The sequence below is a fragment of the Aphidius gifuensis genome, linkage group LG6, assembly GCF_014905175.1.
Source record: "Aphidius gifuensis isolate YNYX2018 linkage group LG6, ASM1490517v1, whole genome shotgun sequence".
In the NCBI taxonomy this organism is placed as follows: domain Eukaryota; kingdom Metazoa; phylum Arthropoda; class Insecta; order Hymenoptera; family Braconidae; genus Aphidius; species Aphidius gifuensis.
Genome location: NC_057793.1, coordinates 2,292,424 through 2,306,781, shown reverse-complemented (window position 1 = coordinate 2,306,781; position 14,358 = coordinate 2,292,424). Strand labels below are relative to the sequence as shown.

At 23.6% G+C, this 14,358-nt stretch overlaps 1 protein-coding gene across 2 annotated transcripts in view; it reads right to left on the bottom strand.

Moving 5' to 3' along the window:
* LOC122858781 (brain tumor protein-like) overlaps window positions 1–14,358 on the bottom strand; it is a 35,094-nt gene that overhangs the window by 19,431 nt on the left and 1,305 nt on the right. The window lies entirely within an intron of this gene.

The window sequence follows — 14,358 nt, the reverse complement described above, 5'->3', positions numbered from 1 at the left end:
TGAGAAAAATAAACAACATTTAAAATATATATTTATATGTGAAAGGTAAAATTTTTCAAGTTATATATATAGTGCATGCATTTGGTCTTGAAGCTAACCACCAACGTGTTCCTTTGTCTCGCGTCAGGGTGCGATGACTTGCTCTACGCGATGAATACCGGACCTCGATGAAGGTGCATCACTCACACATATATGCATGCAAACCACTTTCTGATGCAATCTTTATTTTCTTTGTTAATTTATATATTTTTATTTATATTAAAGACAAAGACCCTTTATATATTTTATATGCATACATACCAAATTTACTATTGTTTTTAATTCTTTTAATTTTTTTATAAATTATGTTTTCCGTTCTGGTGTAATTTTATATCACATTGTGTCAATATTAGTCAAGTCAGTATACTCTTCTCTTTCTCTTTCAACTTTATGCTATCTTAATATTACAATACCAAAGATATTTTCAGGAAATTAGGAAGGTAATTACCGGCCAAACGGGAAGTGAATTCACAGCTCTACTCTGTCAATAATGCTCTTGTATAATTTAAAAAAAAAAATTAATATCTACATTATATATAAATAAATTTATCGATTATAGAATATATACTCATGAATAATAATGTAAATTTAAAATTTAAACATTGTAGAATAAATTAATATTGTAAAATACAAAAGAGCAAAAATTTTATTTTTCAATTCATTTAATTTCAATTGATTTTTGTTAATTAGAAAATTTAATATATTGATAATTAAATTGTTGATATAGTAAATTAATTAAATAATTAAAATTTCAGTAAATTAAATTTAATATAAATAAATTAACAAATGGAAAAATGTAATTTTAAAAAAGTTTTTTCAACAAAGAAATAAAAGAAAAAAAAAGACAAGACAGGATGTGTTGTTGGCTCATGGCAACCAGGCAGGACAAACCTTCGCTGTGGTTTTTTTTATATTTCATTTATTTTATTTTTTTTTTTTGCTTTCATTTTGCATTATATATACTGTTCTTTTATATATATTTTTTTTCACATTTCCTTCGTGTGCCTTGTTGCCATAGTTGCCCTCGCGAACTCTTCGTCTTTTGCATTAACTTTTTGCATTGCCACACGAGAATAAAATAATCTCTACCTCGGGACCATTTGGAATAATCTCTCAACTGTATATATAATCTCATAGTACAAATTAATATTATTTAATTATTATTATTATATTTTATATATGATATTTTAATTGACCTATTCTTATAAATTTTCAATTCTCTAATTTCAATTAAATTTCAATTGGCAATTTGTCGTGTATAAATAGAACAAGTACACCGATGGTATTATGACTTTAATCAATGGCAATAAAAATAAAATTGAAAAAAAAATATATTTATATTTTAAATGCATCAAAAAAAAATCCAAAACTTTTCATGACCTCGACACCAGTGTATTTTTATAATCGAGAAAAATGTAATCAAAAAGAAAAATGCTGATTAGAAAAAAAATTCAATTTTCAAAAATAATAGTTAATGACGCTACCGTGAGATGGCATCAAATTTAATTTTAATTCACCCTTACGGCCATTTTGAAATATAACATTTGAAAATTATTATTTCACAACAAGTTAATGGATTTATCAGGATAGGAAATAAACCGGAAATTAAAATAAAAATATTATAAAGTTTCTCTCTAACACCAACACATTTAATAAAATTATCCCGCTCAACAGAGTCTTCATAAAAGGAAAAAAAATATAAGAGAAAAAAAAAAGGGGAGTGAATAATGAAGGGTGGAATTTTGCAAAGTCTACAAACGCATGAACTACGAGACAACGATTAATATCGTAAAGTAAGGGGAAGTTTGAATATATCGCGCACTTTGGTCCCTCAGGCGATAAGCCCGTTTACAAATTTGCCTAGTTAATTGGAGAATTAATTGGCACCATGTCAACCAAAATGTTTCTCAAAATATACCACACCGTCAAAGTTAAATTATATAAAATTTTTCATTTTATAACTAACATTTTACTTGACTAATAAACTTATTTTGAGATAAAATTTTATATTTATTTATTATTACTTTTCAAGTTAAATGTTTTTTATATTTTTTCATGTTGAAAGTATAATATCACATTTGACAGCAAACATTTACAAAATTTAAACAAGTTTCAATGTATATACCCTGAAGGATTAAACTTTATTGAGAACTGGAGGATTTGACAAAGCTCTTATACCTCAAATTTAATTTAGTTTCATTTGAGCATAAACCTCAAACCATCAATCAATATATAAAACTTTTTTATAAATATATTTTTCAATCAAAATTAATCTTTATTTTTCATTATGATTTATCTTATTAAAAAATATTTTAAGTCATTAATTATTTAGCTATACATGTCTAATGCTTTTCATAATTTTTTATTTTTTTTTTAAATTATATTTATCATTTCAGGTCATTTGTTAAAATCGATGGAAATATTTCCAGACAGTTGTTTTAATTAACCTGTCATTAAAATAAGACAGAGTGACAATGTCCCTCTCATAATAATAATCGGTTACTTTTTTTATTTTACCCTATCGTTGTTGTCAACAGCAACTAGCGTGTTTAAAATAGAGACGATAGCAACGCCCTCGAGTGACACGTTAAAAAATGATATATAAAAAAGTTAAAAAATTTTTTTTAAAAATAAAATAAAAGGTGATAAAAGAACCGCGTTAGTTACTGAGATGGATAGTGTAAAAAAAACGTGGATAAATAATAGTGCCTTGACCTGTTTGAGGTCATAACCTGAGATTAATAATTCTTAGTTAAAATATAATTTTATATTTAATTTTTAGAAACGAATTAACTTCCGTCATTGACTTTAACACGCAACGCGTGTTTTTGGTGATAACAGTGCTAAATACTAGATTGTAATTAATCCGATGATTGATGAAAATTTATCTTGGTACTGATGTGGATTATCCACTCACCTTTGCGCAACTTTAAAAAAATAATTTCATTTTTTTTCTCTTAATTTAACAAAGTTTAGCTGAATATTTTTATTACTTTTTTTTTGTTTAACTTATCCTTAATGTAGTTTTATTAGAAATACTTGTAGGATGTCTAGACCAGAATTGAAACTCACCTGTAACATAAAAATAGAAAAAATATATATTAGTGGTTGATTTATAAAAGGCATTTAAAATTATTATTGAGGCTTTAAATTGCAATGAATATCTACTTGAATTAAAACATATATGTGGCGATTTAATAACCACAGAATTAGAGGATAATTATCATTGCAGCTGTTTGATTTAATAATTTATATTTTTAGTTAAATATTTTGTATATTAGCTACTTAATAAAAATTCAAATAAATATTAATGTTAGTTTTTTAATTTTTTTTTAAAGAGTTAAAACATGTTGAAATTAAAATTAAAAAACTTGATTATATTTTTTAAATAAAAACACATTTAATTAACATAAATCAAAAATATAATTTTAAATATATTCAAAAAATAAAATTTTAAAAAAGTTATAAATTTATAACAAATGAAGAGATATTTAATTAATTTTTAAAATAATTACAACAATCTTGCTAATGAGTTTGTTATAAATTTACAGCAATGATAAATAAAGCAATCTTCCAATTTACACCTTGAAATAAAAAATAATTAAAAAAAATAACAAATTTAAAATTCTGATAAGACAAGTATAAGCTGTGTTAATTTAAATGTTTTTCTTAAAAATTACAGTAAATAAGTATTTTAATGAGATAATAAAATACAGTAGATTATTTAATTCATTGAATAAAGATATATTACATTCACGTAAAGCCAACATGAACAGCAAATAGTAATAAAAATAAATAAAAAAAAAAACAATTGGAATTATTTTATTAACGAATTGAGATAATAAATTTTGTGTGTATCTCATTGAAAAGCTAATTTTATGTTTTTACTATGGCAATCAAAATAAGTGTAATTAACTTAATTTATTTATGAGAATGTGTCTTAAAAATAAATTCAAATATTTATACTATTATTATTTTTCATGTGAGTATATTCAACGATGCATTATGTACAAATAAATATACAAATTTCAGTAAAATAAAATGTGAAAAAAGCTTCACAATATCAGCAGAAATTTCAGCAAGATTATTTGTGAAAATGATGATTTTTCAAGTTGACAGTAAATGATAATGAGAAAAATGAGTAAAGATAAATTTAGAAAAATGATCTTGTATTAGTGAAGACCTGTGAAAGGGCAAATTAATGCAGCATCAACTAAGAATACCATTAGAATTGATAGTACTCTTTTTCAATGCGCAAAATACTTGATCATTTTAATGTATATTTGTGACAGTATCCAAGATAGATAATAGTGCAGATAAATATATTTTACCGTCACTAGATACATCCTTCTTTTCATACAATCCTCAGACAAAAATATTTTTTTTTTTTTTTTTAAGCTCAACATAGCACATCTACTTTGAACTCACTAGAAAATTTATAATCTCTTCAATTGATAATGAAAAATAAAAATAAATTTATTTCACATTTAATAGATTTATTTTTAAAATAAAAAATATTGAGGTATATAAAGAAAAATATATTGAAGATGCTTTTGTTGTTAGTGTTAAATCGATCGATTTAAAGAACACGATATCTCGTTTAACGAAAGTGACCAGCCATGATAAGACGACGTCCGGTGTAATGGATACTTATTACTTTATTTATTATACATTGAATCCATACAACTATTGTTTTTTTTTTAAATATAAACAGTTAGTTAATTAAATACATTTAAAAAAAAAAAACAGAAAAAAATGGATATAATAATTTAAAATAAGCTACATTATTTTTGGAGTGAAAAAAAAATATATACAAAAGGTGAAAAAGAAATATATATGGTTTCATAAAACACAAAAAAAAAAAAATAAAAGGGTTATAATAACGAGTATTTTTGTAGTTTAAACGAAAAAAAAAAAAGTAAAAGCGTTAAAGAATATATACAGGGCAGTGTGTGTACGTGCAATTACAAAAATTGTTGGAATTGTAATTGTTCGTAACACACAAACACACGTGAATGTCTTCTAATAATAGGTAATAGTTAACGGAAGTAAAAAAAAATACAAAACTACCACCAATTGTGTGCTTGTATTATTTAAAAATTTTACAAGAAATTATAGAACACAGTTAAGGAATTAAAAACAGGAAATTATCATTGAAATAGTCTCTGTTATAAAAAGAACAACAATATTCGCTTCACTTGATTCTGAAGATTTTTTTATTCATTGTTTGATGATTTTCATTGGCTCACGTATCATTCATACGTTGAAATTACTATCGTCTAATATTTGCAAAATTGCAATATGTCTGGTGTATTTTAAATACAATAAAAAATAATTAAAAATTGTTTCTATAACTTGCAGAATAATTATGGGTATTGTCTAAATATTCTAAAGCCATAATATCATATTTGTACTTGATAAAATAATAAAGAAAAATTATAATATAATATCATTTGAGTTGTACAAAAAAATTAAATAAAAAATACAAAATTTATACCACAAACAAAACTTTGAAATGTCAGAAACACATAAGTTAGTTTTGTTGTCAATGGAAAATACATGAGAGAAAACTAGTCATGAAATTACGTCATGTTTGTGATTATGGCTTGAATATGAAATTGTTCTATGAAGATTATTCCACACAGAGGAAAATTATAATAAGATGATAATTGCATAACTGCAAATGTGTATGTATAAAAAGTTTAAGCAAATAAAAATAATACATAAAATATCATATTAACTTGCCTCGAGTTTATAATTTTCTTTATGAAAAAAAAAAATAATAATAAATTACAAAATAAAACTAATAATATTATAAACTTTTTAAGAAAAAAAATTAAAAATTAATAGTACAAATTTTTGGATTAATAAAATAATAATTATTTTTTGTAATTTAAATATTTAAAAATATAATGAAAAATAAATAAACTTAAGATAATGTTTTAATTTAAAACTTTAATATTTTGTAATAATAAAAAAATGAATAATACAAGATATCGAAGTTTAAAATACTTTTCTTATCTTCTCCGGAAATTTTACTCGTAAACTCTCTCACGAGCTTGTTTATATATTTAAACACACGCGTAAAACATTTTTTTTTTTTTTATATTTTTTTATATATTTTATCTATTCACCATGCGACAGGTTACTTAACATCAAATACCCATTTATGTGCTATGAAAACTCGGTCGAGTTTTGACGTTCATATTTATTTTTTACTGAGGGAAATTTTAGTTTTTCTATTGGCATGATAACAGTAGCAATTTTTTATTTACTTTTTGCTGGATTGAATCAACTACACAAAATTAAAAAACACTAAATTTCAATACATAAATACTTTAACATTATTTTTTTTAAGCAAGAATTTTATTTTTAAATTTCATTTTCCTTTTAAACAACAGAAAAATATAAAAAAATTATTTGTATACACATATTGTTTCCGGAAAATGCTTATACGTAAAAGTTATATATCACTTTCCCAAGTGAATCACGAAAAACTTTTTAAAATATAAAAAAAAAATTTAAGAGAGTTTAGTCCTGATAAATCGATAGTAGAGTAGAAAAAAAAAAAAATGGCAAAACATTTTTGTATGAGGGTGAAAAGACCGGGTGGTTTGAATAGAATGAGTGACAAAAAAAAAAATAAATATAAATAATAATAAAAAAAAATATCGAAGAAACGAAAAATGTAAGCTGGAGGGTTTAAATCTGCCCTGAATACCCGATGATGCTGTGTTGACTGTGAATTTATCAGTTACATAGCTTTTTTTCATTTTTTTCCTTTATGATTTCCTCCCTCACCTTTTGCACCCTCTAGATAACTACAAATACTCTCGCGATATTTTTAAAAAGTATATAAAATAATAAAAAAATATTGCAAATAAAAGGAAATGGAGTGAAGAAAAATGTTAAAAAACCATTTAAAAAAAAAAAATATATATGCATAAAAAGTATCAAGTTGACATTTTTTTTTTTTTGCGGGTGAATGTCGTAAAGAATAATAGTTGTTTACTAAAAAAGAAACCAAGTAGATTCAACTTGCTTTTTTTACAACAAAAAAATTGTCAAAATAAGAGTGATTTATATATTTAAACAAAAATTAATTCAAATGATTTCAAATGAAAAAAATTGCAGTCAAGTTTAAATATCAAAAAAATAAATAAATAATTTGTATATTTAAAAATTTATATAAATAACGTCAATGAGATTGAATTAAAAAAATAAATAAACAAATTATTGTGTGTATGAGATGAAGTGTCAGTTATTCCAAGAATTAAGAATTTTATGATACGGTGTTATAAAGCGTGGGTAGTTTGTTAATATACATATAAAATAACAAAAATTTTTTGCTGGCAGCTGGCATCGCAAGGCGGAAATGTAGACAAAATTAACTCGTTGAATATAGTGGCTACAGAGAAAAGCAGGTGGACTTTATACACCACCCTTATTTTCTTGCAAATTTGTTGAATTTTTTTGTTGTCTTTATGAGGTATTTTATCAAATAAGAACAAAATATATAAAGAAATACAGGTGTACACGACTCATCATATAAAAAGTTGATAATTGAAAAATGAAATAATAATATGTACTCACAAATTAGATATACTATTTAGCAACAATCATAACTATTATGTGTGTATATTTGAAGAATATACTTCTCACGGTCATTGACATGTAACACAAGGTCGAATTATAATAATGGTAAAATCTTTTTTTTCTATGAATAATAAAATTGTAAGACTCCATAATACGTTGGTCTATTGACATTGATATAGGTATAGATGATATTAAAACCTCATGTGAAAGTATCATTAACTTATTAAAATGAAAAAAATTATTTATTTGAAAAACATTTAGCGAGAATTACAAGTTGGAGAATTTTTTGAGCCGGAAATACTTTTGAACGCCAGTTGAATTGCAAACTCAATGTACATAACACTTGACGATTATATTATTTACCACTGACTAAGAACAGAAAAATCTTTATGTAATTCACACTTGTAACTTGGATCTTCATTTTTTTTATTTTTATTTTTTCCTTTGATAAATCTTTGATAATTCTTTGATGCTTTTAATTATTTTTTTTTTATTTAAATATATCAGCGTTGAATTCAAAGAGAGCAACTCAATGCTCTGAATAGAAAGATTAACCAGAATGCTAACAAATAAAAAATAATACTGAGGAATTTTTTTCATTAATTTTTTTCATCATTTGTGCTTCATCTTGCATCGGCACGTTCAAGGAAGTGACGTCTTTGCATTTTTTTTTTTTTTTTAATATTTTATTTATTAACAAATAAATTTATTTAAATGAATTTTTAATTATGTATTTATATATTACTAAAATTATATAATTTTTATTTTATAAATTATAAAAATGACCAGTTATTATCAGTGGAATAAAATATCTTTAAAAAAAAAAAAAAAAATGAACACTTCCTTTGATATCACAAGTTGACATAAATAAAATAAATAAAAAATAAATTTACGATGTTAACTATCATATTGTTATTATTCGAAAAAAATTTGTTGAAATATTAACGTACATTTTTGAAATAAAAAAAAAGGAAAGTATTTAAATTATACCGAGGATAGGATAAAAAAAAAAAAGCTTAAAAATTATGAAAGGCCGGAAGGTGAAATTCTGATGCTAGAATATTATCTATTAATATTCCTTGTGTTTAAAAAAGTGACACATAAAATAAATAAAAAATACCGTTAGATTATGGTTAGGCAATTGGTACATGTTATAGCCCCGGGTGTGTCCCAAAAATTTAAATTTAATAGTCAAAAAAAAATTGTGCGCACAGTTTTTTATATCAAACGTTGTGTAAATATTTAAAAATAATAATTTTTTTTTTTTTTTTGCACACGAAAGAAGAACCGGCTTAAAAAGATTTTTGTATTTTACTAAAATTAAAAATTTAATTAAAACACTTTTGTTAATAGAATTAAAATTATTTTTAAAAATTAAAACATTTTTGTTGAAAAAATTGAGATATCAAAATATGGAGAATATATAATTGTATATTGAATAAATTTGTCACAATTTATAATGAAGTAGCGTGTCGGTTTTCCGCTTTGGCACGAGGACAAAAAATAAATAAATAAAAAACAGCGATAAATGAGTAAAAAAAAAGAGTGCGATAAAAAGAAAATTATACTGAAAAACAGGAAGAAACATTTGATCGTTGACTTGCAACAGTCGATGATAGCATTGCAGCTGGATCCGGTTGTAATTGTCCGTTTATATTGCTGCACCTGGCATGTTTATATTTGATTTCGAGGTACTCAACTGCAATGAGTACGTCAGCAAATATTAAAATTAACCATTTATACTGTCAAACAATAAATCAAAAATCTACAAACTGAAATAATAACCAGAATTATAATTTTAAATTGTAAAAAAAAAAATGTTTTAAAAATATAAAAGCTCAGAAATTTCGTAGTTTATTAATATAAACTTTGATTAAAAAATATTAAATAAATATTATATTTTTTGTGTCATAATTTATGACTCATAATTTGAAATTATATAAAATAATAGTGAAAATAATTTGTTGTATTTAAATGTATTTAAATATAAATTTTTTAATGCAAACACGACATTTCTAACAAGACCCAGTTACATAGTAAAAAATAAAAAATATTGTTCTATTAATATTAAATGTTTAAGTAAATAAGGTTAAAGACCATCGTCAGGTCTTACAAACACACTTGGAACTGTCTCGAGATATCGATCTTTTTGATGTTGTGCGACAACGATGACGAGTAAATCCAACGAATCGTATCAAAACACGTCAGGGGTGTATTGCGCACTTTATATAGAGCAACAGCGTCGAATTATTTTCAAACACTGTGTTGCTTTTTGTCCTCAAATATATTTAAAAAAATATATATATATACATTTAACAAACAAACCAATTGACTCAAATTAAAAAACAAATTAATAAATTGATTTAGAAAATAAAACGACAATTAAAATTTAAAAAAAAAATAACAAGTCATAATACTAATTAAATTTCATTAAAGTAAATTAATTTCAATTAATTTAATCGATAATTTTAAAAAATAATAATTATAGTTTTAGAAAAAATTAAATTATCATTTTTTAGATTAAATTATTTTTTTTTTTAGATTAAGGTTTTTGTAACCTTGCAAGAAATATTAATAAATTTATAAAAATAATAGAAAAAATTATTTTTACCAAGTATTATAAATAGAAAAAAAAAAAAAAACTTCTAGAACTATTTTTTTTTTTCAACTAATAAACATAAGATTAAATTTTCTGATAAAATTTATCGACATACTGTTTTGTATTATTATTTAATATTACTTTCTGAGAATTTATATTTTTCTCTTCAATTTGTGATGCAATAAAATTAGCAAAAATAAAATATGAAAATAAAAAAAAAAAGTGCAGAATTAATATATACTGGTTGTTTTTTTATTCTCACCAAGATGCAAGCTTGGAGTGTCGAGACATGGTCGATTAGTATCGTCTACTTGTCTACCAACATTTTCCCACTATGTACAGTCAACTCTTTTGTGCTTTATCATTAGTTTCTTTATTTTTTTTTTATTTTTTTTTCTTTCTTTGTTTCTCACGGTTTAATTGAAATATCGACAGAACGTGAATTAATCAATCACTCTCTTTCTCTTGCTTACTTTTGTAGTTAGTATCTTATTAAGAGTTGACAAAACTAATTCAAGACTCTAATTAAAATATAAATAAATATAAATTTTATTTTTAATATATTTATGACGCTTGTAAAATTTTTTTTGTTAACGCAATTCATTTTACTATTATTTTTATTTTGTTGTTCCCCTTTCACTTGAAGGAAAAAAAAATTGAAATTATTGTGTATTGAAATTTTAATGGATAATTCTTTTGATGGTTTTTTTGGAGCTTCGTTTATGTAAGCTAATTAGTATATATTTTCAAAAACCAAGAAAACGTTCGAAAGTTTAAAATAATACGTTGACATTGATTTTGCAAATAAATAAATAAAATATGATAAAAAAAAATTGCAACGATTTGATAATGTGAGTTTTAAAATGCAAATTGAATAGAATATCACATAATTTTTTGATGACGTTTTAAATTTAATATTCAAAGAGAAAAAAATAAAATAAGATAACATTTTTATTTCAAGTTTCTGTTAATTCTGCTCCTTTTTTTTTTACATTATCAACATATCAAAGAATCCACTCAAATTAAATTCTCTAAAAAATCATTTTTAATCTATAAATATCAAAAAAAAAAAAAAAAAAAAAAATCCTCCAAGAGCACGTTTAAGTAATAAATAAAATAAAATAAAAAAGTTTATAAAAAAAACGAGACTGTGAAGCAGTAAACTAGCTAGAAAAAAAAATCACAAAAAATATTAAAAATAATCTTGTATTCATAAGATTCTAGTCTAATGATTCACCAGGAATATTTTTTCAATGATAGCATAATTTCATTCCAATGAATATAAAATTAAAAAAACTATTTCAAATAATTTAAAAAAAAAAAATCAACTTTCTCAAATAAATATGATCAACGATACATGAATAAAATTACATCTCAAAATAACTTGATTACACAACTCCTAAAAAAAATTAATAAATAAAATACATATTTAAAACTATAAAAAAAATAAACCTTATGGTTTTTCCAGTGCTCAGTGAATAACTCGCGAGCGAAAGGGAAAGCAGATGTTCAGTATCATTATTTAAACTCTGCATGACCGATTATAAATAGATTATTATTATTATTATTATTTTCTTTGTTTTATATTTTGAAAGTGTGTATTATATATATATATTTTTGAAGGAATAAATGTGTGTGTTTATTTTTTTTATATCATTTTAGAAAGGAACAAGTAAATCCTTCCGCAATTTTCCTCAGCAAAATGTTGGTCCACGAGGAACGAGCCGTATCGTTGCGTGATATCTCGATATATTTATATGTAGCCAGAAAATAACATTACATCGTTAATGTGCAATTGTGTAATCATTGTCTGAGAAAAAAGTTGGAAAGTATACATCGACTCCAAGAATAATAATCTTTCGTGAAAATAAAAAACTTGTATCAATTTAATTCAAGAAAAATTTAATATTTTCATTGACTCATTATCATGAAAAGAAAATGGTTTATTAATTACGTGAAAACCTTTTTTTTTTTATTGAATAATTTAATGAAAAAAATTGTAAATTAAGAGAGCTATTCACGTTGATGTATATAGAAAAATAAATCAGGTTATTTTATTGTAAAAAAAAAGGGAAATACTGAATATCAATTATTGATAAAACAAAGTTATAAATTATTATTGACAAATATTTTTTTTTACAGCAAGCAAACCGGTGAAAATAATAAAAAAAAAAAAATATCTCGTTTTAAAAATTAATCATATACTTGACTGTAGCCATTTTAATTCGTCTTGAAAAACGTAAAATAATAAAAAAAAAAAATTGAACATTTTTACGATGGTTGGAATGTCTCGTTTTGGACGATTTGGAAAGACGAAAGAAATACCAGGCGAACAGAGCGGTTTGAGGCCTGGTTAGATGGCCTTGACGAGATAAAATAAAGAGAAAAGAAATCAAGAAAAGAAGGAAGAAAGAAAGATCCTCGAACGGAAGCGTCTGCGTTTCGGTAAGTTTTTAACGATTGGCTGGGTTGTATTAGACCTCGGCTACAAAGAATAATATTATTCTCCCACTCAAGTGTCAAGTTAATATTTTCACCATGAATAATATGATGAGAAGCATAATACATATATAAATTTCATGTCAGATTAAAATGGTACAACACATCTCGAATGCATTTACTTACTCCAAAATAAAAAAAAATTTTAAAAACAATAAAAGTTTAAAATATTCAAGTGCATTTTTTAAAATTATTTTTATCTCAATTATTTAACCATGTTAATCAACAAATAATGTATAATTTTAAATCTACTCCCACGTTGTTTTTTTTTAATTTAAATAATAAAATTATTGATGGAAAAAAAAATTGACGATACTAAAAAGAAATAAATCATGACAGCATTTTGTTTGAATTGCATAACCATCAACTTTCACTATTGAGTGAAAGAATAGATAATAAAAAAATAAAAAAATTACGTCATTATTATTTTTATCTTATTCAAGGACAAATAATGAAGGTCAATATGGAAAATTTTTCATATTTCAAGTTGGATAATAATTTGTGTGGGTTTTTTTTTTATTTCAAATTAAATATTTGTAAATGTAATAAGAGAAAATAATTTTTTTGTATATTTAATATGTTGAGCTTTTGTATTTGTTAAAATGTTGAAATAACGATAAAATAATTTAACAATGTTTATAATTTAATTTTAAGTACATCTTGGTTAATGGTAAAACGTTTAATTAGTATTTTTTGCCTTCTTGAAAAATACCACACGTCAACAATTTACAATTGTACTTTTTGTAAATAATTTATTAAGTTTAAAAATATATCAAGTCTATTTATAAAATAATGTTGTTTAATTTTGTTGCAATTAATTTAATCATAAAAAGACAGGAAATATTTATTTTAAATTTGTTTATATACTCAGAGTTTCAGGCTAAAAATAAGCGAGTTATGAAAATTTGTACAAATTTAATTTCCTCTCGAGTACCATCGGTTACATATAATAATTATTTATTTTACCCCATTCGACATATAGCACCGGCTGTTATATAAAATTTTTGGACAAAGCAATGTCCCAATTCAACTCGCCAACTGAATCGCACACAAAGTACAGGCAAAGAACAGCAAAAAAAATTGCTTTTTTCTTTCTTCCACCAGCTGCTCTACCCTTGAGTTAAAAAAAAAAAAAAACGATCGTTCCAAAACTCAAAAAACTAAGTAAACTAGGAGTAGATGAAATGAAATAAATAAATGAAGAGGATATTTACTGAGAAGAATAAAAAAAAAAAATTGTTCTCACTCTGGCCAACAAGAGTGCAATGAGTCAACTCACTTTCTCTGTATCAGTTGGACGTCTTGGAGTATAATACAGCTTAACTTGTCATTTTTTTTTTTTTTTTTTTATTTTATTTGTAAAGCAGAATTGAAGCAAGACCTGTTAAAGCTTGATATCTCAGTGGGTATCGATTCCGTACGCTAGATATGACACAACTGCGTAGTTTAAATATTTTAACAAAAGAAACTATCAAAGAAAAAAATTTTATGGTAAATTTCCATTAACAGCAGACAAAATTCTATTCTTTTTTTCAACAGGTATAAACACGTTTGTTGATGTATTTGTTTAATGGTTTTATATTTCACTCATTTTTCAAAAGAAAATTATTATTTTTTTTCCAGCA